The following is a 24,241-nucleotide window of genomic DNA, read 5'->3' on the forward strand; positions in this document are numbered from 1 at the left end:
TGAGATGCTCATATGATGAGTATCATGAAACTAATATTTGTAATACTGTATATTCTAAACGGTTCCTAGTCGATTCAGCCGCCACTAAGAAGGATATAGGCCGCTCGAGTTCGAGACTAGTATCTGCGATGTGAGTACCATGTTTCATTGGTAGGGGACATTGTGATGTCCGAACATGCAGAAAGGTGCTCCTTGTAGAGTGCACTCAACAACCCTCCATAAAAGGACTTTCCAAGTGGTTCTAACTTATCGAGTGGAAAAGTCCTAGTTTATGGTTGTACACCATTAGTCCTTATGACCCGGGACAACATTGAGACTCTATGTGCTAGAATTACACTTTGACTTGTTTACCGACTCTCATGGGGTCATCAGGTGGCAAGGTTGGGTGTTCTGTCGAAACATATAAGAGTCGATGCATTGTAGTCGGGGATTCACCGCTTACCTTCGGGTATGGATATCCTATGTGTTATCATGTGTATGTAGGTTGAAATCTCCGATCAGAGTATGGTGGTAATTATGAAAAGGGTTTCATAGATTACACCATCGATGCAACTACGACATGACACATAGTATCGATTCATTGACAACTCTCGATAAACCAATGGTTGTCGAATCGGTCGGGATATATGAGTTGAAGGGACCGTACTGTACGCTAACCATAATTGAATGGTTCTTGCAGGCATTATCATTTGATACCTAGGGAATCATGTAAGCGATGCTGCTAAACGTTTAACATGATTGGTTGGGTACTATCAGACTTGAGTTCTGACGTTCTTGTTATCAAGGAGTTGATAAGTAAGAATGGAGCAATTGGGGTATGCTCGTATAAGGACATGTTTAGTCCGAATCACATGGAGATGTGAACCAACGGCTAGTTGTATCAATGAACCATTGAGGGCCACACAAGTACTAGCTTTCTAGATCCCGTTGAGAAGTTAAAATAGTTCAATGTGTTGAACGGCTTATAAATGAGTTTATAAGCTTAGAGAAAAATAGAAGTATGACTTCTATGAGAGAAATGTAATTTTTAATTTATGAATGTGTTCCTAAATTAAAAATAGGCCAAGTGAATAATGTATTTGAAAATTGTGATTTTCATAAACATTATTATGGACTAAATTAAATTAATTCAAGTGTTGAATTAATTAAGCACTAGTGGGCCAAGTAGAGTCCAAATAACTAAATTAATTCAAGTGTTGAATTAATTAAATAACATTGGGCCTTGTAGAGCCCAATTGGAAATAATTATTTAGCTAGTGGGCTTGAGTAAAATCAAGTAAAGTCTAATTGGGCTCAAATATGTTTGAGACAATTAAAAAGTCCATGGGCCCTTTGTAAATGTTACAAGCCCATTAGGTTTTGCATGCTTGGGAGGTGAAGGGTTGTGGATTACATTTGATTAAAATATTGCATGGCATGCAAGACAACTTTTTCACTTTTCCCACAACCTAGACAACACACTTTACTCTCCCAAGACATCCCCCTTGGCAGAAAATTTGAGACTAATTTTCTCAAAATTTTTCTCTCAATTTTCTTCTTCAATTGTTGAGGAAAGAACTCTCTTCTCCTTGAAAAATCTTCTTATTTTTCTAGTGCAAAATAAGAAGGGTTCTAGCTTGCAAGTGGTGGGTTTGATTTTGAAGGAAAGGGGAAGCTTGTAGATCAACTCATCTAAACACTTTAGCTCGAGCCATCATCAACCTCAAGAGGTTGATAGGTAATGATTTTCTCAACACCCTATGTATGACAAAGTTGAGATTTTGTATATGCTACACCTAGTACTAGGGTGGCCGAATTTTTCCATGTAAAAATCGAAATTTTTGAGCTTCCATTGCGCTTTTGGTCACCTAATACGATCCCTTTCATTATCTGCCGTATTTTCTATTTCTTCTCCTTTGGGGAGTGGTTTGATATCAGTGACATCTGTTAGACATTGCATGCTACAGTTTGAGGGTAATGAGATTGAGTTAGATTGTGTTGTGCTTGGGATATCTGATTTTTATTGTATTGTTGGGATCGATATGTTAACCAAGTACAGAGCCACTGTAGATTGTTTCCAGAAGATTGTCAGATTCAGACCAGAGATGGCTGATGAGTGGAAATTCTACGGTAAGGGTTCTAGAGCTCGGATTCCCTTGATATCTGTGTTGACTATGAGTCGATTGTTGCAGAAAGGAGCAGAGGGATTCCTTGTATATTCAGTGGATCTACTGAAATCGAGCCCGTCCTTGGCAGACTTGCCAGTGGTATGTGAATTTGTCGATGTATTCCCAGACGAGATTCCAGGGTTACCTCCAGTCCGAGAGGTAGATTTTAGCATCGATCTCATACCAGGTACCGTTCCTATATCTCGAGCTCCCTATAGAATGGCACCTATTGAATTGAAAGAATTGAAAGAACAGCTCGAAGAATTATTGGCTAAAGGTTACATTAGACCGAGTGTGTCTCCTTGGGGTGCTCCGGTACTGTTTGTCTGGAAGATAGATGGTTCGATGAGACTTTGCATCGATTATCGACAACTGAATAAAGCAACAGTAAAGAACAAATACCCATTGCCTCGTATCGACGATTTATTTGATCAGTTGCAGGGTTCTTCTGTATATTCTAAGATCGATCTGAGATCTGGGTATCACCAGTTGAGGGTCCGAGATTTTGATATACCAAAGACAGCATTTAGAACCAGGTATGGACATTATGAATTTATTTTCATGCCATTTGGTTTGACAAATGCTCCAGTTGTATTTATGGGTCTAATGAACCGTATCTTCCAAAAGTACCTTGACGATTTCGTGATTATATTCATTGATGATATTCCGATATATTCAAAGAATAGGACTGATCATGCTAATCATTTGAGGACTGTGTTGAAAACTTTGAGAGCAGAAAAATTGTACGCCAAACTGTCGAAGTGTGAGTTCTGGCTGAAGCAAGTTGTGTTTCTGGGGCATATCGTATCGGGAGAGGGTATTTCTGTTGACCCTAGCAAGGTCGAGGCTATGATCAGTTGGCCTAGACCGACATCAGTGCTAGAAATACGCAGTTTCATGGGTCTAGAAGGCTATTACCGTCGATTAATCAGAGATTTTTCTAGTATCGCAAAGCCGATTACGTAGCTAACTCAGAAAAACGCTCCGTTTGTGTGGTCAAAGGCTTGTGAGTCTAGCTTCCTGGAGTTGAAGAAAAGGTTAACCAGTGCTCCAGTGTTAACTATCCCTTCAGGTACTGGTGATTTCGTTGTATATTGTGATGCATCTCACAGAGGGCTAGGATGTATTCTTATGCAGCGAGGACATGTGATTGCATATTCCTCGAGACAGTTGAAGTCACACGAGACTCGTTACCCAATTCATGATCTTGAATTGGCGGCCATTGTATTTGCTTTGAAGTTATGGCGACACTATCTCTATGGCGAGAAATTTGAAATCTATTCTGATCACAAGAGTTTGAAATACCTATTTTCGCGGTCAGAATTGAATATGAGACAGTGTAGATGGCTCGATTTGTTAAAGGATTTCGATTGTGAAATCAAGTACTATCCAGGGAAGTCTAATGCAGCAGCCGATGCCTTGAGTCGAAAAGTATGTGCTCTATCCTTATCGACGATAGGTATTTCGAATTTGATTGAAGATTGTTGTTTGTCTGGATTAGCATTTGATACAGATAGTAGACCATTGCGACTTGCTACGATTCAAATGGAGCCAGATTTGATTGTTCGCATTAAAGAAGCACAGAAAAATGATCAGAATGTTCAGAAGTCGATTGAGATAGTAAGAGCAGGACATCATTCAGAGTATCATGTACATGATCATATTTTGTATGCGAATAACCGTCTTGTAGTGCCAGATGTTTCTGATTTGAAACAACAGATTTTATCAGAAGCACACTGTAGTCGGTTCAGTATTCATCCTGGTGGCAGAAAGATGAACAATGATCTGAAGAAACAGTTTTGGTGGAAATAGATGAAATCAGACATTGCAGAGTTTGTGTCTAGATGTTTGAATTGCCAACAGGTTAAAGCAGAAAGGAAGAAACCCGGAGGTTTACTTCAGAGCTTATCTATTCTTGAATGGAAATGGGATCACATTTCCATGGATTTTATCACGAAATTACCACGATCATCCCGGGGTTGTGATGCGATTTGGGTCGTGATTGACAGATTGACGAAATCAGCATGCTTTATTCCGTACAGAATGACGTACCGACATGATCAGATGGCAGAGATATATGTCAGAGAGGTGGTCAGATTGCATGGTGTGCCGAAATCTATCGTATCAGATCGTGATCCCCGATTCACTTCACATTTTTGGCACAGTTTGCAGCAGGCTTTAGGTACGACATTCCACCTGGGTACTGCATATCATCCTCAGACCGATGGACAGTCAGAGCGGACTATCCAGACATTAGAGGATATGCTGAGAGCTGTAGTGCTAGATTTTGGCACTAGTTGGCAAGATTCACTACCTCTTTGTGAATTCTCGTACAACAACAGCTATCAAATAAGCATCGAGATGGCACCGTTTGAAGCATTATATGGCAAGAAGTGCAGATTTCCTTTGTATTGGGATGATATATCTGAAGTACCAGAATTTGGGCCTGATATGATCCGAGAGATGACTGAAAAAGTGAAACTAATTCAGACGAGAATGAAGACAGCTCAGGATAGACAAGCCAAGTATGCGAATGTTAGACGTAGACCGTTAGTATTTGAACAGGGAGACAGAGTATTTTTGAAGATTTCTCCTTTCAGAGGTATTGTTAGATTTGGCAAACGTGGGAAGTTGTCTCCTAGATACATCCGTCCATACGAGATTCTTGAGAAGATTGTTGATCATGCATATCGACTTGCTCTTCCTCCTTCTCTATCCGGGATACATGACGTCTTTCATGTGTCGATGCTACGGAAATATCTACCAGATACTTCTCATATTCTTCAGCCTGACGAGGCAGAACTCGATGAAACTTTGAGTTATTTTGAGCAACCAATTCAGATTATTGATCGGAAGGACAAACAACTCAGAACGAAGACTATTCCACTGGTGAAATTTCAATGGAGTCGTCATGGCATCGAAGAAGCTACTTGGGAGACTGAATCAAATATGAGACAGAAGTTTCAAGAGTTTTTTCAGTAATGTAAGTTCCTATTTGACTTATGTTATATTTTCTATAGTGATTATCTCATGTGATAGGTTGCCTACGATTTCGAGGACGAAATCATGTCTTAGAGGGGGAGAATTGTAATGCCCGAAAATTTAAGTTGGTGATCAAAACTTATTAATGCATGAATTGATGAAGTGGAGTAAAAGCCATGGAAGAGTATGAATTATAATGTGGAGGACAGAACAAATGGCGCACATGCGCGGAGAAGGGTGCGCATATGCGCGAGACAGTGCACATGCACGGAAGATGAACGCGCACATGCGCGCGGAGTCCAGAAGACCCCGCGCATATGCACGAGATGAGGCGCGCATATGCGCGAGGGGCTGACATGCCAATGTGCCGAGACAGTAGGTCTCGCGCATATGCGCCGGTGGTGGTCGCGCATATGCGCGAGACGTGCAGAATGAAGAATAAGCCACATGTCTTCCCCATGCATTTAACATGTAATCACCTTCATTCTCCCTCACTTTGTAGCCAAAAGCACCGATAGAAACATTCAGAAATCCTCAAGTCTCATCATAGCTTAGATTTTGAATTGTGAAAGATCTAGCCGTCCAATTATCGATCCGAGTTGAGATTCTTAATCCTCTTGACAAGAGCTTCGAAAGGGTATATATATATTTATTACTTTCCATCATGTTTGATATTTATGTGTGGGAGAAATCAATATATGCTTGATAATATATGTTGTTGAGATGATGGAGTACATATATTTGACACAGGATCGAAGAACGGATATGATATGTGATTTTGTTCATTTTCAAGCATGTCTTGAGTTTGGAATATGCAGATTTCAGCATTAGTTGAATAGGATTATGCAGAGTTGCAAGATTATAATGTGTTATGACGAGGATTATGATTTATTATTATTGAGTATTGATATTTGAATTGATCGGTATCGCGAGATTACGCCGTTATGCCGTCGAAATGTACCGAGATTGAATATTGATCCGTATATGTATTCCTTTGAGTTAGAGGTTGATCTAGTACATTATGTATATGTTAATTCAGATTGGTATTGACAGATTTGATTTCGAGATTTCAAGACTTCGACTTGTTCAAACCGAGACTACGACACGAAAGGTATAATTCAATGTTGATTCGGGAAGACACAACTCGAATTAGATCCAATTTGAGTTTCCAAAAATCACATACTAGATTGTTCATAATTTGATATGGTTATGCCTTTTCTATAGAGTTGTAGCAATGCACATGAGATAGGGGAGTCGTTGGCAGATATGCCAAGATACCGGATGTTCGGTGATGTCGATGTACGTAGGAGAAGATCGACTCCTATTGTAGATATTCGATATAAAGAGGACCGAAGTCCAGGAATAAGACGTACCGCCACCCCGATTGGGAGCGTAGGTGGGAGATTGTTACGTCTTATTCACACCGGGATCCCTAGACTTAGATATGAGTTGAGTCAAAGAATAAGAGTTGAAGAGTTTTATCTGTATTCACTAATGTGTCATAAATACTGATTCATGTGTTATGATGTTGTATTTAATTGCATGACATGCATGTATACATGTTTTATACTGGGATTTGTTCTCACCGGAGTATCCGGCTGTTGTTATGTCTGTAAGTGTGCATGAAAACAGGTGGAACAGGGACAGGATCAGGGTCAAGGAGAGCGTGACTGAGATTGGATAGCGTGGTGATTTCGGGCGTAGAAGACAACTAAATGTTCTACATGTGATATGTAGTTTGTTACAAACACTAGTTTGTATAAATGAAATGGAACAAGACATGTACTTACTTTTAATGAAGTAAATAGAGTTATCACTTGTGTATGATTATATACCATAGTTTATAATGTTTAAAAGAAAATTTTTTTTTGATGACCCATTTTCTAGCAAAGATCCACTTAATCCCAAAGATAATTGAGTTAGAGCCTGGGTCCCCACATTAAATCTTCTGATTTAAGCCCTTAGACTTTCCTCCGAGCTCTGTCTGACTTCAAAAAGACTAAAAGCAGTCTTCTTGTATTTCTTGCTACTGCTGAAATGGTGTGAGAACACCTTCTGAAAGTCTTTGAAGGAATGGATACTTTGAGGAGCCAATCCCTCGAACCATCTCTGAGCAGAATCGACCAACGTTGTTAAGAACACCTTACACTTGATTCGATCAGTGTAACAGTGTAACATGGTCATATTCTCAAACCTGGCCAGGTGTTCCTCGAGATCTGCATTGCCATCGTAATCCTTTACTTTGGCAGATTTGAAGTTCCCGGGAAGAGGCTCCCGGACAATAATATCATCAAATGGGCATCCTTTGGCGATTGCCAGGGAAGTACTCCGGCTCTCCAACTGTCCTTCCAAGACCTTCATCTTTTGTCTTAGTTCCAACAATTCTTCCTCCACAGTTGGAGATTTGGATCCGACGCTAGACTGCTCGTCTTCCCTTCTCATCTCCTCCTCCTACCTCAACTCCTGCTGCTGCTCCTGCTCATTCTCCTGTCCCCCCAGGTGGGGTAACTTGATGAGAAGCTTCTTTCCTGGCCATGGCTTGTTTTACTGCCTCGGATACAATTCTGGCAAATTCCACCGGGAACATGGTAATAAGATTGGGTCCGGTGGTATGAACACCACCTTGTCCCGAAGTCTGTGCACTATCTCCAGGGGCCCGGGAATTATCCTTGTTATAAGTTCTTCTTGTTCGAGCCATATCAATGCATTAATCTCAAGTTTCCCACAGACGACGCCAATGATGTGATCTCGCTGAAATGGATGAGCCGGGTAAGGAGCTTCAACGGATCGAATCAGTAATTTTTAGTGTTTAGGAATTTGAGTGAAGGTAATGTCTTAGATTAACATCTGTAAACAAGAAAGTAACTCGTGAATGGGCGCCAGAGGAGTGTCCGACGTAGCCACTCCGATGCTTAAGTCAGCAAGTTGAAGATGAACACAAGCAAATATATGGGAGAATATATGTGAGTGTTTGAAAGTTCAAAGATTCAGAATCATTAAATGAGAATTATACCTGCTATTTATAGTACAAAATAAGGTAGGTACCTCGATTCTAGTGCCACCTACTAAGTATGGCAAGTCGGTTGCCCATATTATAGCTTCTGATGACTTCTAAAATACTCTAAGTCCAAGTTGCTCTGACAGATTAGACATCATGTATCAATCATACTCGAGTATGGTGCAATTCTCGAGGTGGCCCGGGTGGTAAGGTACCTGGATACTTGTCTGAGGGCCCGGGCTACTAGGTGATTACCTGGGAAGAAAAGAAGTGCCCGGATCCTTAGAAAAGTACCTGGTTCCGATCTGGGCTATCCAAGTAATATAAGCCGGGTCCATGATGACCCGGACCTTTATGGGGGTATCAATAACATTTTAATATTAATAAATTAATGAGTAATGCAAATAAAACAATTCGTATGTACCTTCTTTAATTATAGGATATTACAAAATGTTTCTGATTTAAACACATATATAGTTTTGAGTACAAACATGTATAACAAATAATAGTATTAAAGACACATTTGTCTTTTAGGATCACAAAACACTGAAAATATGATATTAATATATGATGTTTTAGTACAAATTGTTTCACGTTTAGTATTAATATAAGATTTTTGAGTACTCAAAAATGAATAACAAATGTTGATATTTATAAAGTTGGTACAATTTTAACTTAAAATCTTATCTTTTATAGCAAATTTAAAGCTGCTGATACTTAAACATCATGTATTAGTACAATATTTTCAATGTTTTGTACTGATTTTCATCCTTGAAGACAAAAGTTGTTAAGTACTCTAAAAATCATATATTAATACCAGATTTGAAATAATTGATACTTAAATATCATATATTTATATTATATTTTTAATATTTTGTATCGATTTTCATTCAAGAAAAGACACGTGGACAGAAAGAGGTCAAACACATTTTTTTCCCGTCACAGATTGAAAGCAAATTTTTGTTTGCTTTTAGAGATTTTTTTAGTAATTTACCATTAACTAAAGATCGACCATAATTGACAGACGAATTATTCCTAATTTTGTTTTGTTTTGTTTTGTTAAATGAATAATAATCATATTTAGAATGTTGACATCCTTCAGAAATAATTTTAGACCAGTTACGCATGCATGGTGGGGGACAGAGCCTGCGGAGAAGAGTTTGGACAGAAGTAAAGGAAGATTCAGCTACTCCTTAAAGAAGTGACGAAAACCTTCGTTGCAAGGAAAAGACAAACATGTCTCAAATTTCCTTTTCCTACCAGAAATTGACAAACTCCAAGGTTAATTTCAACACACACAAAGAAGAGTTCAAACAAAGAATAACACTTGAACAAAACAAAGCCCAGATTCCAAGGCGCAAAGATCATCAACATAACCAATATAACAATAAGTTTTACATAGATTTAGTAGCATCAATCCACAAATGCATTTGCATCAGCTCACTTTATTCTCTTCAATGCATAAGACCAAAAAACTATCGATGCTTCCCACATTGCCATCAATGATCGTCCGCGCACTTTGGCTGAAGCAGCAATTAAAATGTATAAAATGTTATGGAATCCAGTGGGCATAATAGAGCATTGTCTGAAATAAATATTAGTTCACACTAACCACACAAGCAATTCCTTCCATTCTGTCCTACAAAACAATGATATATAGATCTAATCATTTGCAAAGCATTTGACACAGAATCTATGCAGCATACATCATGAAAGATGTGAAAAAGGACAATATAATTGTTTCTGAGAGCAATGATCTAGTCTATCATCAGTCTCACATGAAAATAATGATCATGAGGATATTCAAAGAACATGATGAAAATGCACCATTTTAGGAATTTCAATGTATCAAGTATCATTATCGTCATTTGAAGCAATACACGAGAAATCCTACATAACAAGATTAAAGTTTAGAATATCAGCAATTTGCTCAAAATGTAAGGTATGCCTGAGTACTAGGCATGCTTATCAGTTCCATCGAACCGGTTCCGAACTCGTCGGACCCAGAACAAATGTAAGGTATGCCTGAGTACTAGGCATGCTTATCGGTTCCATCGAACGGGTTCGAGCATGCTTATCGGTTCCATCGAACCGGTTTCGAACCCGTTCCTACCGGTTCTGGGTCCGACGAGTTCGGAACCAGTCTGACCCGGTTTTGGTTCCAAGTTGAAATACTTGGAACCAATCCAAACCTAAGGCCAGTTCGGCTATTAATAAACCGGTTCCGGTTCGGGTCGAACCGGTTTCGAACTCTAATTTATTATATTTTAATATATAATTAAAATTAGTAATATTAATGGACAATTTTTTATTTAGTATTTTGATTGTAAATAATTGTGATTACATTAAAAAATACTATAACAAAATAACTTAAACATTTTTTTTACAATTGAACATCTAAAATTTATCACGATTTATTAAAATAATAATTTGAATACTCTAGATCTTCATCGGAGCTTGAGCTTTGAAATTCGTCGATCGCTCCAGCGGTCCTATTCTTTTTTTCTGCTGCAAACTAATCTTGTAAGCATGTTAGCATGATAAGCGTTCTTGGCTTTAAATTAGTTCTTTGTTTACCGATGATTCTTCCACGTACTGAAAATGTTGATTCGGAAGAAACACTTGAACTTTGAACTGTTAGGACATCTCTTGCAATTGTCGCTAACACTGGATACAGTTGAGAATTTACTTTCCACCAATCTAAAACATCAAAATTCTCATTAATCTCTATATTGGCTTAGGAAAATTTGAATCTAATTGTAATTTGCTTTTGTCACTGATTTTCCTTTGAACTTTTGTCGTTCTAAACTTTGAAAAAAGTTTAGTGCTCTACTTTTGCCTTTCTCTGTGGGTGTCTCCTCCAGCTGTCGACTTGGTTCACATTGTTTACAAGCATACAAGTCAAACAATTCTTGAAAAGAACACATTATTGACTTCTTTTGATCGTCAACATTCTTCTCCAAAAATTTAGATGGTAATTTTCAAAAAACGTGTCTAACTCACCTTGACTTTGACTAAGATCAAATAATGTTGTTATACCATGCACAACTGGGATTTTCACCCAAATTTTTAAAACTTTGTTTTCCATGTTTGAAATAAAGTCAAGCATAACAACATCACCACGAAATTCAATAAATCTATAAAGCATATTGAAAATTAAAGGTAGAAACATGGTTGAAGTAGGATAGTTAATACCAGAAAATTTTTCGGTTGCTTCTTTAAAAATTTCTAACAATGAATATTCCAATCATCATATGTCAACATTAAAGACTACAGAAATATTATTGTAATATGGAGTAACTAAATTTTGAAAACGTAACAAATTGTGAAGCAAATGATATAAAGAATTTCATCTAGTTTCAACAGGACGAGGAAATTTTTTAAATTTAATCTCATTTGTTTCGACAAGTGTTTTCCAATCACATTCATTTTTCTTTCACGCAATAACTTTCCGCATTCTTTGAATTTTTCTATTACAATAGTCATTTATTCATCACATGCACATTTTACACATAAGTTAATAATATGACAAGCACATCTAACATGAAGCAAATTACCATCTAAAATTTGTTTTAATGAATCTTTAGAATATTTAATAGCAAGAGTATTGGCGCTAGCATTATCTAATGTGATCACGTTATTTTATATTGTATCCCATAAATCTTAACAACATTTAACACATATCTAGCAAGCTATAGTGTATACGTTGTGTGTTGATTCTAAATGATCTAATGCTAAAATTCTTTTTTGCATAGTTCAAATTTCATCTATCCAATGACATGTAACAACAAGATAAGATTCATATTTCAAATTAGTCCAAATATCAGTTGTTAAACTAACTCTACAAGAAATATTTGAAAGATGTAATATTAGTATTTCTTTATATTCCTTGTACATATCAAAACAATATTTCTTAAGTATGTGTCTAGAAATATTATGAAAAACAGGTTGAATAATACTAGTATATTCAAAAAATCTTTTTTGTTCGGCTATTATAAAAGGTTGACAACATTTTGTAACAAATTTAACGATAGTTTTTCTTGATATTTCTTTTGTAATCATGAAAGTTTTACCAAATGAAAGATGAATTTGTTGTTGAGTTGTTTCTCTACCGAATGGTTGTAGAGTAGGGTCAAGCTTATGTACCTTGACTAAATGTTTTTTCAAAGTGTCGGTACCACCGGAAACACCACCTGTTTTATAAGTACATCTATTTTTGCAAATTATACACACAGCAAAAGAGTCGTTTGTACCAGGTTTTTTTCAATGTCGAAGTGATCCCAAACTTTGCTTCGCTTTGCTCGACCCGTCGTCGTGCTCGTTAGAATGTTGCTTCCTCCGGCGGACGATGATGATCGAAAATTCCCACCACCTTCGTTGGGAAGTTCCGCAACGTGTTCTTCCTGTCTTCAAAATCAGGAATGTAGGCAAAATCTTCACCAAAATCTAAATTGCGGTTTGAAGACGACGCCATTGAAAATATATTTTGTAAATATGTATAATGAATAATATCAAATAACAATTGTGTAGAAAATATTAATAATTCGAGATTGAGTGCAAAGAAAATAGAATGAGATTGTTGAGTGAATTAGAGATGGAAAACAAGCACATATTTATAGTGATTGAAAAAAAAGTTACATTTTTACCGCAAAATTAATTGCTATTTGGCCCCCTAAATTAGGGGTCAAATTGCAATTATTTTAAAAAAAATCCATTGGGAAACGGTTGCCCAACGGATATGTCAATATTTTATTTTTTTTTATTTTTTATTTAGCCAACGGATATAATATTTATGATTTTTTTTGTTTTTTTTTTTTAAAAAAAATCGAACTAAAACCGGATTTGAATCCGGTTCTGGTTCGATTTTCGGATCCGGTTTTGAACTAGATTCGAAACCTAATTTGGTCGTTTTTTTTAATTGAACCGGTCCACTTCATTTATATGCGGTTTTAGACCGGTTTTGGAACCGGTTCGGCGGTTTTTTCGGATCGGTTCCGGGTCGAACCGACCCAATAAGCATCCCTACTGAGTACTTTGCCCAACAAAACCATTCTGACAACTTTGCATGACAGTGTTAAGGATTAGGAGCTGGAAATTATTTGCAGGATAAGTACTGAGTTCATTTTTTTTCACAAGAAACAAAGTTCATTAATAAATTTGAAAGTACGGCTGAAGGATAAGACATCCTTTCAAACAATCTTGTGTGTAATCTTTTGGATTTTTAACCCTTCCAAGCAAATAATAGGGGTTACCCATAAGTCATAACCATGTTACATTTTTCTGGACATTCCCATTAAAAGCTGAGTTCCTTTAAGATCTTATACCAACTAGACATAGTTAAAGTACATGATAAGAAAGCGGAATACGATGCTAATGCGAAAGCAAAAGATTGCAATGATGGTTGTGGGATTGTGCAATTTTAAAGTGATAGCGGACAAGAGAATAAACAATCATTAGGGTGATCCGTGAGTCCAGGATAATTATTTCAATTTCTTTATTGGTAAGGGTAGAGTATATAATTGCATTAACTCCTCTCTAGATGAGAAACTAGGTTTTGCCATCATCCTTACTAGCAAGCTTGTGTTTACCTTGGCCATGAATTCTCTGTTACACCAACTAATAGCCCACAAGATCGCTTGTCCATTACAGGATTTACCGTGCTTCCCATTGACGGACTTAATGTACCATCGGGTTACAATGATTACCACCCCTGGACCAAGTTTTACTTGGTAGTGCATCCACAAAATTCAAGTAGTGCCAGAGGAAAAATCAGTAGCGCTACAAATAAATTTTACTATGGGAAGCAGCACAAAGCAACTGTGACGGCTTAACTCAGATGGTCGAAACAAAATCCAAAGCTATTGGAACATTCTGTAGTAATTGTTTTACAAAGCAGTAACAAGTGAAACAAACATTGTCTATCGGCCAAGGACGTTCATCTGAGTAAGGGCACTAATTGTGAGTTTACTGACACAACTCTTACTCGCAGTCCCAATTTTGCACTCCACCTTGAGGACAAGGTTGTTTTACAGATGAGTAGAATGATAAGATATTAAAGGCATAAAAAATATCGCCAATCTGGCATCTCTATATTCTCTCTTTCTGCGCGTAGATTCTCTCATCTTTCCTAATTCTTATATCCTGGAGTTCAACACTCATCTTCATGCGATTCATAATAACATTTATTCTTATTTCCGCTTACCCTAATTATCCTAATTCTTTCATCAACACATTGATCAAGAATATCATAATTCATTTATGATTGCACCCATCGTATCATCGTAAGAGCGTCTAGTAACATTGTTCCTTGATCTCCTAGGTATCGTTGATAATGTCTGCAAGAATGTTAAGCTATGGTTAATGAAACGTCCCAAACTGTAATTTTAAATAAATAACAAAAGAATTTTGTTTTCACTATTCACAGAAAAATATTCAAAACATCGGTTTGAATAAATTTTAATGAAAATTTAAACCGATACCACATTTAAATAAAAATTTCAAGTTTCCAAAACTATCCGGATAACGCACAAATATCATAGTAATACTTTAATAAGGTTCTAAATACTCAATGGGCAATAAAATTCAGAAAATAAAATAAAAAGTCTCGACCATGCTAAATGAAAATTCTCTCGTCAATGTTCGTTAAACTTTAAATTATAGCGGAATGCAAGATCTTGGATAGTATACTACTTTTGGTTCGGATTTGCTCTGTAGTCAGCCTTTTCTATCTCAACATCATCCTCACCTGCACACATTCAAATCTAGTGAGTCTAATGACTCAACATGTTCAAACCATTATAACAAGTAATATATTTATACAATCACATACATTTAATATTACATTAACTCAAAATACTTTAATCTTTTAAATAAAATGCATCAACATCATTCTTAAACCTTAAAATTTCATGGGACCATTCCCTTCATCGGGAGGCTATCTTTACCTACTGCTGGCAGTTGATTATGTTTCGAAGTGGGTAGAAGCAAAACCCACTAGGACTAATGATTCTAAAGTGGTTGCAGGTTTTATCAAGTCTAATATTTTCAGCAGGTTTGGAATCCCAAGGGCACTAATAAGTGATCAAGAAACCCATTTTTCAATCGAACAATTGAAGCATTGCTCAAGAAATATGGGGTACATCATAGAGTAGCCACTGCCTATCATCCACAAACGAATGACCAAGCCGAAGTTTCCAATCGGGAGATCAAGTCTATCCTAGCAAAGATCGTCAATCCGGGAAGAAAAGATTGGAGCCTTCGTCTAGATGATGCACTCTGGGCCTATCGAACGACATACAAAACTCCAATAGGGATGTCTCCTTACAGGTTAGTCTTTGGAAAAACGTGTCACTTGCCTGTAGAAATTGAACATAAAGCCTATTGGGCGGTCAAACACTGCAATATGAACTTGGAAGAAGCGGGCGAGTTGAGAAAGTTGCAATTACAAGAGTTGGAGGAGATAAGATTGGAAGCATATGAGAATTCACGAATTTACAAAGAGAAAACGAAGTTGTTTCACGACAATTCGATTATGCGAAAACACTTTGTTGTCAGCCAACGAGTACTGCTGTACAATTCTCGATTAAAGCTCATGCCAGGTAAGCTTCGTTCCCAATGGCTTGGACCGTTTGTTGTTACTCATGTGTTCCCTTATGGTGCAGTGTAAATCAAGAGTTTGGATACTGATAAAATTTTCAAGGTGAATGGACATAGATTGAAGGTGTTTAACGAGGATGAAAGTGTGGCAAACATGCTCGAACTTGAGTTGGAAAAACCACACTATTCGGAAATTTAAAGGGATGAAAAATGTCGAGCATAACGACGTAAAAAAATTGCGCTTTTGGGAGGCAACCCAAATTTTTGTTTTTTTTTCATATTTATAATTTTGGTTTATTTTTGTGCAGAAGAGGTCTTTTTATAGGGCGTGATCACGTTTTATAAGAAAACCACTTCTGAAATAAAAAAAAAATAAAATAAAATAAAATTTTTGGAGCCAAACACAGAAGATGTATTTCGACAAGGTGTGATCACGCCATGTTTGAACACATCCTCTGGCCTTTTTCATTTTTTTTACAAAAAAAAAGAGAAAAAAATAAAACTAAAAAGAAACGAAATTTTTTTACAAAAAAAAAAAAAACTTTTTTTGGTGCAAATCACAGAAGATGTATTCGGCTAAGGCGTGATCACGCCCTACTCAAACACCTCTTCTGATATCCCACAACACAAAAGGGTTTGCAACTCAATATAATTGAAATCGTGTTTTCACTTTTCCTCGCCCTATTTTCGTTCCACCTTCCCAAATTTCTTGCAGGTTTCCTTCTTCCAACCGCCTCCACCTCTCGGTCCGCCACAACAGTGCACGGCGCACGGCTTTCCCCTTCGCACAGCCATCCCCGCTCGTCCATCAGTCCGCACGGCGCACAGCTTTCCCCACGCACACGGCCGCCGATCTCCATCTCTCGGTTTCGCACAGCAGCATCGTTCAGTGCAATCACTTCCTTCTGAACACCACAGCCGCTCGCGCACGGCGCTCCTGCCGCTAGCCCCTCCCGTCTGCAACTTCAACACCGCCGCTCACCATCTCCCAGAATCCAGCGCCTTCTCCAAATCTCTCAGCCAACAGCAGCGTCCACCATCGCCACGGCCGCCGCCCTCCATCTCGGTTATTCATAGCAACATCGCACGGCAGCCACACTACTCTAGGTGAATTCTTTCCTACCCTCTCATATTTCGATTATCATTGTTTACACGGTGTTTGGTTTATTTAATTGTTTCACTATCAATTGGGTATCATTGTGTGGACATTTTATTACTGGTTTAACTTGTGATTGTTCCTGTGTTTGTTGTTGGTTGTGGGATAATTGTGTGGAGTGTATAAATCGTTGGTAGAATGCAACGGGGTTCTCAATCATCGAAAAAGAAAGTAGGCACCCCGAGTTCTTCGTCGGGGCAAAAAAGGGCTAGAATGGGAAAGGGGATGAACGTCCTACCACCTGCCGATTCGGATTTACACGGACATTTAACCTTTACTAGAAAAATTGAAAAGGATAGGTACAAAGCTCTAAAACAAATCATCCCCTGCAAGTATATTCATCACCCGACCTTGGAAGTTTAAATATTCGAAATAAGGTGTTTGAATTAATCAACAATATTGGGTGGGCGCCTTACTTTGCAATCACTTGCCGTGTCTATATTGAACTTGTGCGTGAGTTTTATGCAACGTTCGAATTCACAAAACCTGACAATTTCACGCTTTCCAACCCAGGGGTAGTCCGATTTCGATTGATGGGTCACACTTTTCACTTTTCAATTACTGAACTTAATCTTGCTTTCGGTTTTTTCACCGAGGACTTTGCACACACTGATGAATATTTGACTAGTGCATGTGATTTTCACGATCAATTTAACCCCATTATTTTCTATCGGGTTTGTTCCACACAAAACAACTATGACCCAAGTAAATTCAAAGATTATCATCTACATAATCCGGTGTGGAAATATATTCATAGATTCTTGGCTTTTACTTTTTCGGGTCATAAGCATTCTGCGGGTGTGTTGACGAAAGCTGAGTTCTTTTTCCTGTGGTGTATGCAAAACCGAATCAAAGTGAACCTCGACTACTGGTTAGTTTCACAATTTGTTGGTGTGGTCGCGCATAAACGTCATATGATTCTTGGGTCTTTGATAACTTGTGTCATTGAGGACATTTCCACATATAGGTGTGGGAGAGGGTATATAGTTTTATTTCTACTTTCAATTTATATTTTTTTCTCATTTTTTGCATGTTTAATAAAAAAAAAGAAAGAAAAAACATAGTAGAGTGAAGTTGTTTGATCCATAAAGTATTTAGTGTTTATTCGTTATATCTCCCATTTGAATCTTGAATGCCTCTAATGCGAGTCTATGAAAAACAAAAAATGATGTTTTCTTTGTGTGCAACTGATTTTGCATCTTACTGCTATATTTATGGGTAGTTTCTCTTGATGAGGTGTTGAAATGACAAGTGTATGGGGTCTAACACAAATACCATTTTTTTTGTGAGCCTTGGGCCTATGAGCAACTATCATATCATGCTCCAATTTTTTTATTGATTGTGTGTTAGTAATACATTGTTGATTTTTCTAGAACTTGCATTGTTATACATGTCTTTGTTGATATCTTGTGATGGATTAGGTGCATAAACAAAGTAAAGGGCATTAGGTTCAAAATTTTTTTTTCGCATCATCAGTGCCGTTCTTTTTGAGCCTAGCCTGATTCATTTACCCCTAGTGAGCCAAGTTCAAGCCTGAGCCTATTTGTTGGAAAATAACCATGTTACAAGCCATGATAAATCCCTTTTGTTGGTTATTCCTCTATTTGAACCTTGAATTGAAGAATCATACAAACTTTTCGCATTTAGCATCGCTTTGATCCAAGAAAGTGCAAATTGTTGAGATCGAGTGATTAATGCTCGAAATCGTTGTCTCAAAACAAAAAAAAAAACAAAAGAAAGAAAAAAAATGAAAAGGTGGAATTAGAAGGAAAAACAAAGAGCAACGAAGAAAAAAAAATGCTCTTGGATTTTATAATGAGATTGAAGACGTTATTATTTGGATGCAATTGTCTTTGTGAAAAGTGCGTATGATTTCTTCAATTTCGTAAAACCATTGTGCCTTCTTTCTTACCTGACCTCTAGCCACGGTACAACCCCTTTACAGCCCTTGTTTGTGCATTTTAATTCATTCATTTTGTAGAGGATATGATATATTTGCAAGCTTATGGTAAAAAATTTTCAGTGTTTTGACATGAGAGCTCCTTGATACATACCTAGACACTTATGAGTGAAATGAGCGAATCCTGTGAGGAGTGTTTGGACCCTATGAATTTTTATTTCTACACATTCGGATGGAAGCAATTGTTCATGATATTGGTACGTTAGGTGCTTAAAAGATTAAATTGCTTTGGTGAATGACAAAATATTTTACGGACCAGTGAATGAAGCAGAAAGAGGATAATGAGTTGAGATAATGAATTGAACTATTTTATGCTTGAGGACAAGCATGGTTTAGGTGTGGGAGATTTGATAGGCTCGTAATAGTTGCATTTTTTGTTGTCATGTCTCTCGTTGTTTCCACTTCCAACATGTTTAATTGACACATTTTTGTGTGATTTTGTTGTAGGAGGAATTTTTCTGCTATTGCGATAAATTTGGGCTAAAAAGGGTGATTTTATATCACAATTAAAGTTGTCAATATGATTTTAGTAGAAGAAGTGGAGCAGAGAAAATTCAGAAAATATTTTTGGATAAAGCGTGATCACGCATTGTGACAACTTCTCTGCTGAGTAGTAAGAGTTGGGGAATTTTCTTATCAAGGAATAAAGAGAATATAGAGTTTTTCTTCTATAAGAAAACTACTCTATATTCTTAATGGATATTTTTTAATATCTTTTAGATTTTAGTGATTAGGATTTATTTTTAATTTTTTTTTTTGGCTTTTATACTTTTTTGGACCCAAAAATAAGGAGACTCCCTTTTCTTTTCCAACCTAACCTACGTACAAAAGGCAGTGAGGCGGCACAATCATTTTGTTCTCTCCAACCAATCTCCAACAACACACGTGAAGGAAGAAGAAAAGAGGACTCAAGGATTTTCTCTCCAATTTTCTCCACGGCTCTAGTACCTTTCTTTTCTTTATTTATTTTCATGGAGATTTTAAACCAAGCTATGCTTGGCTAATTTTCTAGTCTGATTTAAAGGTTGTTTTTACTATTTAATTTATCACTGTGGGATATTCGTTCTTAGATTTAATATTCTTGTTATTCCAAGTATTTGTCAATTTATGATTTAATTATATGAATATTGTATATCGTTTAATCTAACAATTTAATTCGATGTATGATTTTCTGTAACACCCTCGACCGGTTTTGATAAAATAGCAGCGGAATTTAAAATTTTCTAAAAAAAAGAAGGATTTAAAATACATGTCAATGTATAATCAAAAGTATATACATGATCAATCAAATGATACAACAAAAATACAAAATATCATTTTTGTGATCATGTCAAAAATGCTATCAAAATAGTTTTCTCCCTTCCTTCTCTATATGCATACGACTCCGGCCCACAATCAACGTCCCGGCCCGTCGCTCTTATCTGCATCACATGAAATAACTGAAATGAGTATAAAACTCAGCAAGTGGAACTCTTACATAGCAATGAATACATAACATACTCTGAAAACATGACTTTGAAATCATTAAATACCATCAACTCTTGAAACATGAATAACATAGCATAATATAACAATAAGATGGTATTTCTCTTTTTTTTGTTGGATTGATATCTATATAGTATCTCTGTCTCTGTACCTATATCCCATCGATATACATCGATAACTCTGAGGGATATAAGCCTATGGTCGTTGATCAACTAATTGCTTGCAATCTCTGACTATGTATCTATCAATCCAATAAATCATTTAAACTCTCTCTTTGGCATTAAATCAAACACTTTGAAGACTCTTTTCTCTTGTATTCCCTTTTTCACAATTGAGACATAAAAATGCCTCCATAATATACAACAAAGTGTATCAATACATTACATGAATCAAATGAAGGGAATAGCACATTAAAACCATTGAAACACCATACATATAATATCATGTGAGCACAAGGAATGAAATTCCACTTACAACCAATAGAAACCTTGATTCTATACTCTTGGTTGAATTCCTACAACAATAAACCATGTATTGAACCATTATCAACTCAATAATCATAAACCCATATCAATAAATCCATAAAACCAACACAATCAGCAAACCCATGAATTCTGCCAACACCATAATCAAGAAATAACCATACCACAAGCTTATCTTACCTCCTAGAACCAATAATGACCTTGCTCTCACACCAACAATCCAACCACAAGCTTGAATCAAAGATAGGAAATGAAAAGAATGGAACCCTAGCTCTCACTTGAGGAGAAGAATCGAGAATGAGGGGAAAAGAATGAGGAAAAGTGAACAAACTCATGCCTTATATCACTTAAATCTCGAAAACACGCTTTCACTATTCATCGACCACAGGTGCGCTCCAACATGCACCGCGGGTGCGGTATGCCTACGGCAATACAACAAAAATTCTGAAACTGACGACCGCGGGTGCGGTGCCTCCACTGCGGGGGCGGTAACTATTACACCGCGGGTGCGGTGTCTGTTCGGCAATCCAACAAAAATGCTGCAATAAAGACCGCGGGGGTGCTGCTCAAATTACCGCGGGTGCGGTCTGGTCTCGGCCAAAACAAACTCTTATGCAACTAAAATCGAATCGCAACGCTGATACAATACAACTACCATCAACTAATATCAACAATGCCACAAAACAATAATAACCAACAATACTATGACCCATAATCACAACTCTTAACATCTAAACCAAATAATCCATAAACATACGAAAACTTAAACCATACCATTTACCAGGCTTGGCTATTACAATCTCCCCTCCTTAAGGGAATTTCGTCCTCTAAATTAACGTCACTGCGCAAACAACTCAGGATACTTCTCTTTTATCTCATCCTCTGGTACCCACGTGGCTTCTTCAATCAAATGATTCCTCCAAAGGACTTTAACAATGCCGATCTCTTTGTTTCTCAAAACTCTAACTCTGCGATCCAGAATCTGGACCGGAATCTCTTGGTAAGTCAAATTCGGCGTCAAATCCAATGGCTCGTGGCGAAGAACATGGGAAGTATTCGCAATATACTTCCTGAGCATTGAAACATGAAAAATATTATGAACTCTGTAAAGATCTGGCGGTAGGGCTAACCTGTAAGCTCGATCACCAACTCTATCCAAGATCTCAAATGGACCAATAAATCTCGGACTCAACTTTCCCTTCTTGCCAAACCGCATCACACCCATAAGAGGTGCTATCTTCAAGAACACATGGTCGCCAACCTCAAACTGCAACGGCCTACGACGCACATCAACATAACTCTTCTGTCTCGACTGTGCTGTCTTCATCCTCTCTCGAATAACAGCAACAACATCAGCTGTCTGTTGGACCAACTCTGGACCCAACATCTTCCTCTCACCAATCTCGTCCCAATACAAGGGCGATCTACACTTTCTGCCATAAAGTGCTTCATACGGTGCCATGCCAATCGTTGCTTTGTAGCTATTATTGTACGTGAACTCAACAAGAGGCAATTTGGAATCCCAGCTACCAGGATAATCAATAGTACAAGCTCTGAGCATATCCTCTAGAATCTGAATAACTATCTCTGATTGACCGTCACTCTGGGGATGATATGCTGTACTAAATGCTAACCGTGAACCAATAGCTCTGTGCAAACTCTTCCAAAACTCTGAAGTAAATCTAGGGTCACGATCAGACACGATCGACACAGGAACACCATGAAGTCTAACAATTTCACCTATGTACTCTTCGGCATACTGGTTCATTGAATACGTCATCTTGAATGGAAGAAAATGTGCTGACTTGGTCAACCGATCAACAATAACCCAAATAGAGTTAAAACCTTTCTTCGTCCTTGGAAGACCAGTCACGAAGTCCATCGTAATATGCTCTCATTTCCATTGAGGAATCGGTAATGACAGCAATGTCCCAGCAGGTCTCTGATGCTCGATTTTCACCTGCTGACAAGTTAGGCACTGAGAAATAAACATGGAAATATCTTTCTTCATACCTGGCCACCAATAAAGTCTACGAAGATCCTGATACATCTTGGTGCTGCCTGGATGTATCGAGTATGGCGCGGTATGTGCCTCTGTCAAGACATCTCGCCGAATATCATCACCAACAGGAATACATATACGGCCTCTGAAAGTCACCAAACCATCTCCATTCAATCCAAACTCTGAATTACCTCTCTCCTCTGCTCTGGCTCTCAACTCTGTCAACTGTAAATCATTGACCTGCTCTCTACGGATCCTGTCCGTCAATTTAGCCCGAATGACCAATGCTGAAAAGCGAGCAATGGTCCCCGGAACAACCAAAGCTATCTCTTCTCGCTGCAAATCTAACAACAATGGCTTCTGGATCATAGAATTCAAAGAAGAACTCGACTTACGGCTCAAAGCATCTGCTACAACATTTGCCTTCCCTGGGTGATAACTAATCGTCACATCATAATCTTTGACAAGCTCTAACCACCATCTTTGTCTCATATTGAGTTCTTTCTGGGAAAACAAATACTTCAAACTCTTGTGGTCCGTGAAAATTTCACACTTTTTGCCATATAAGTAATGTCTCCAGATTTTCAAGGCGAAAACCACAGCTGCCAGTTCCAGATCATGCGTAGGATAATTCTTCTCGTAGTCCTTCAACTGGCGAGAAGCATAAGCTATAACCTTTCCACGTTGCATCAGCACTGCACCGAGGCCCTTCTTCGATGCATCGGTATAAACAACAAAATCCTCTGAACCACTGGGCAATGCAAGTACCGGAGCTGACGTCAACTTATCTTTCAACTCTTGAAATCCACTTTGGCAATCATTGGACCACTCAAACTTCACAGTCTTCCTCGTCAGATTGGTTAACGGCAGGGCAATCTTCGAGAAATATGAAATAAAACGACGATAACAACCCGCCAAACCAAGAAAACTGCGTACCTCTGATACAGTGGTAGGGATAGGCCATTTCTGAATCGCCTCGATTTTCACTGGATCAACCGTTATACCATCCTTCGAGACAACATGGCCTAAGAAAGAAATCTGCTCCAACCAGAACTCACATTTCTTTAACTTAGCATACAACCGCTTCTCTCTCAACAACTGAAGAACAACTCAGAGGTGCTCTGAATGAAGCTCTCTGGTCTAGGAATAAATCAATATGTCATCGATGAAAACAATGACAAAGCTATCCAAATACGGCTTGAAAACTCGGTTCATCAGATCCATGAAGACTGAAGGAGCATTAGTCAGACCAAAAGACATCACAAGAAATTCATAATGACCGTACCTGGTCCGGAACGCCGTCTTAGGGATATCAGACTCCCTAACCTTCAACTGATAATAGCCAGATCGCAGATCAATCTTCGAAAACAATGTAGCCCCATGCAGTTGGTCAAAAAGATCATCTATCCGTGGAAACAGATATTTATTCTTGA

General features: G+C 37.8%; 1 long non-coding RNA gene across 1 annotated transcript; it reads right to left on the reverse strand.

The window, feature by feature from the left end:
- Positions 1 to 9,399: 9,399 nt before the first annotated feature.
- On the reverse strand, positions 9,400 to 14,278 carry LOC142539138 (uncharacterized). The gene is made up of 2 exons (XR_012818834.1): positions 13,161 to 14,278; positions 9,400 to 10,082 (listed from the first exon to the last, which is right to left on the reverse strand). It is a non-coding gene; the product is annotated as an uncharacterized LOC142539138 (long non-coding RNA).
- Between the last annotated feature and the right edge of the window lie 9,963 nt (positions 14,279 to 24,241).

Source organism: Primulina tabacum, chromosome 3 (assembly GCF_025594145.1).
Source record: "Primulina tabacum isolate GXHZ01 chromosome 3, ASM2559414v2, whole genome shotgun sequence".
NCBI classification, from domain to species: Eukaryota; Viridiplantae; Streptophyta; class Magnoliopsida; order Lamiales; family Gesneriaceae; genus Primulina; species Primulina tabacum.